Genomic DNA, 3844 nt, shown 5'->3' with positions numbered 1-3844 from the left:
CGGTCCGAAAGGACGAGGGATTCCACGATCGGGCCAGCCCCGTCGGCCCACCAATGCTCGTGCTCCTACTTTTGGGGGTTCGCCCCCTCAGGCTCAAGAGGTGGCCGGACACGGCCCCCCGTTGGGGAAAGAGCTGCCCTCAGAGATGATGGGGCTAACAGTCGGGACGTCTGTCAAGCGACCTGACCTAGGGTTGCCTCGCCCCGCCGAGCGCAAAACGGGGACCTGAAGGAGTGTTTGACGGCTCAGAGGAACTCCCAAGGCGAGGACCTCCGTCAAAGGCTCAACTCCTAGAGGGACGCGCTCCCTACCACCACTCTCGGACGACCTCAGGCCAACGGTGGGGACCAAGCGTCCAATGAACGCCAACAGGCGACTCCCGCGGCCCTGGAGGTCAGCCCAACCAATGGGCTTGACATGGTGACGATGATCCAAAGCCTCCAAAATCAGATCATCGAGATGAGGGAGTCGGGAGGACATAGGCCGTACAGCGGGATCGACGACTGATACTCTCCCTTCGCCGCTCAAATCCTTGCACAGCCATGCGTAGGGAATTTTAACCTACCGTCCATCCCTCCTTACGACGAACAGACGGACCCGAACTTCCACATTCAGCACTACGAGACGTGGATGACGATGCAGGGACAGTCGGACGCCACCGTGTGCCAAGCTTTCAGCCTGACCCTCACCGGGTCGGGATTTGAGTGGTTCCGAAGCCTAAGGCTGGGGAGTATCTCGTCCTTCTGGGTCTTGCGAGAGGCCTTCCATGCTCGGTTTGCCACTCTGGTGGCGCAAAAGAAATCAAAGACGTACCTCCTGTTCTTCCGACAGAGGAGAGATGAGACCTTGAGGCAGTATCTAGCTCGCTTCACTGACGAATCCCACAAGGTCGAAGAATTCGATGATAAGGACGCCATCACGGCGATCACGGAGGCAGCTCGCACAAGCGACTTCCTCAAGTCTATTGTTGGAAAGGTCCCGCGGCATATGGCGGAGCTGATGTCGAGAGCCCGCAGTTACATGGGGATCGAGAACTACCTCGATGGCCGAGATGGCCGAAAAGCTGGGGGACAGGGCGGTCGCCGTTGCGACGATCAGGATGGGGATCGCCCCGACCCTCGAAAGAGGAGGAATAAGGGAGGCCAGGTCCCTAACGGTCGCTCCCTCCCTGGGCTGAGGCCTTCACATGTCGACAACTTCCGGAAGTTTTCGGCATTCACTCTGAACACTCCAAAAGAGCGGATCCTGGCTCTGCACCGCGACAAGCTAGGAAGCCCCGCTCCTCTCACGAAGGATCCCGCAAAGCAGGACCGAAGTAAATTTTGTGAATACCACCAAGACCACGGGCACCTGACGTCCGAATGCTATCAGCTCAAGCATCAGATTGAAGCCCTTAAGTTGAAGGAATACGTCCTCAGAACGATCGAGACGGCCACGGCAGGCGGAGAACACCCGCGGCAAGAAAGAAAGGGTCAGATGACGGTAACCGTCACTGATCGGACGGCGAACGATGAATCGGAGAGCTCGTAAATGCACGTTGTGGGCTTGATCATGGGAGGACCAGAGTTCGGGGACTTAAGCATGCAAAGAAAGAAGTACTTGCGAGAAGTCTCCCAAGGGAAAATAGCACACCATATCAACCACACATACGAGGCTCCATGTTCGACCCCATTCGAGTCCATGTTCTTCATCAACCAGGAGGCGGTGTGAGTGCTCCACTCGCACAATGACGCGATAGTCGTCTCGGCCCCGGTCGCTAACAACCTTGACCGAAGGATCCTGATTGACAACGGCAGCTCGGCCGACATCATCTTCAAATCAGCTCTGGACAGGATGAAGCTGACCGAGATGAGACCGACCTCGATCTCGACCCCACTCTTCGTCTTCTCCGGGGAGAGGGTCAGGAAGGAGGGCACTATCGACCTCCCAGTTACCTTCGGGACTCTTGGGGGGATCGAGGTCACCCACATTGTGTCTTTCCTGGTTGTGGATTAGCCATCCGCATACAACATCATCGTAGGTCGCCCGACTCTCAATCGGCTGAAGGCCATAACTTCCACCTACCATCTGATGATGAAATTCCCAACTGAGAAGGGGATCGCCATATTGTTGGTAGACCAATCAATGGCGAGAATGTGCTACATCCAAGGGGTGGATGGAAAAATGAAGGGAAAGATGGTGAGCACTGTCTTCCAACTCGGAGACAAATTACCATGCAAAATCGAGGAAGGAGGAACCTTCGAGGAAGTAGACCAAAGGGACGATGTCGAGTGTCGGAAGTTGGAGACCCTGGATGACCTCGTTCCCATTGTGCTGGACGATGCCAAGCCGGACCAAGTAGTCAAGGTAGACGCCCAGCTCCCGACCGAGATCCAACTCCAACTCCAACATGCCGACATACCAGGGATTGACCCCGAAATAATGGTACACCGCCTCAATGACGATAAAAGAGTGGCTGAACGCGTCCAACCAAGACGAGCGTTCAGCGGGAAGAGATACCAGGCCATTGGTGAAGAAGTTGAAAAGCTTCTCGCCGCCAACTTCATTAGGGAGGCGGAACATCCCAAGTGGGTGTCCAATGTCGTCATGGTGAAGAAGCCAAATGGGAAATGGCGGACCTACATCGATTACAAAGATCTCAACAAGGCCTGCCCGAAGGACAGCTTTCCTCTCCCAAGAATTGAGCAACTCGTAGATCCCACGGTGGGCAATGAACAGCTAAGCTTCATGGACGCCTACTCGGGATATAATCAGATCCGCATGCATGAGCCGGATTAAATCAAGACCACCTTCGTTACGAACCTCGGACTCTACTGCTACAAGGTCATGTCTTTTGGCCTTAAAAATGTGGGTGTGACGTACCAAAGGTTGGTAAATTGAATGTTCGCCAACCAGATTGGTAAGACAATGGAGGTCTACGTGGATGACATGTTAGTCAACAGCCTTAAAGCCCATGACAACGTATAAGACCTCTGGGAGATGTTCACAATCCTGCGGCGCTACAAAATGAGGCTCAATCGCAACAAGTGCGCTTTTGGGGTTGAGTCCTAAAAATTCATGGGCTACATGGTGAGCCACCGTGGGATCGAAGCTAATCCCGAAAAAATGAAGGAGATCTTGGAAATGAGGTTGCCGCATAAGGTTAAAGAAGTGCAATGTTTGACGGGAAGAATCACCGCCCTAACGCGATTCGTGTCCAAGGCCACCGACAGGTGCCAACCATTCTTTAAGGCATTGAAAAAGACCAACGGGTTCGTGTGGACGAAGGAGTAGGAGGAGGCATTCCGAGAAATGAAGACATACTTCAGCTCCCCTCCGTTCCTTGCAAAATCGAAAGACGGTGAGACCTTGTATGTCTATCTCGCGGTTTCCGACAGGGCCGTGAGTGCGGTTCTGGTACGCGAGGAAGACAGGGTCCAATGGCCAGTCTACTATGTTAGCAAAGCGCTCCTCGACGCCGAGACTCGATACCCAGAAATCGAGAGATTGCCCCTCGCCCTTGTCACGAGCGCGAGAAAACTGCGCCCTTACTTTCAAGCACATCCGATCGCGGTGTGCACGTGACATCCCATCGAAAAGGCTCTGCACAAAGGGACCTCGTCACGAATGGCCATATGGTCCCAGGAGCTAGGCAAATACAGGGTCGAGTTTCAACCGAGAACCGCTATCAAAGGCCAGGCCCTCACCGACTTTGTGGCGGAATTCACCAGCACGCCCCTAATAGACGGAGACAAGGAAGACAAGGAGAATGACCACGATGGGTCGTCGAAGAAGAGAACCGGTGACCCGATAGGGCCAGTCTGGGACTTGCATGTAGACAGCGTATTGAATGCCCGAGGGGATG

Source organism: Urtica dioica, chromosome 3 (assembly GCF_054948205.1).
Source record: "Urtica dioica subsp. dioica isolate 48M chromosome 3, U.dioica_male_clone48M_v1_H2, whole genome shotgun sequence".
NCBI lineage: Eukaryota > Viridiplantae > Streptophyta > Magnoliopsida > Rosales > Urticaceae > Urtica > Urtica dioica.
Note: the sequence above shows the minus strand (reverse complement) of the source record.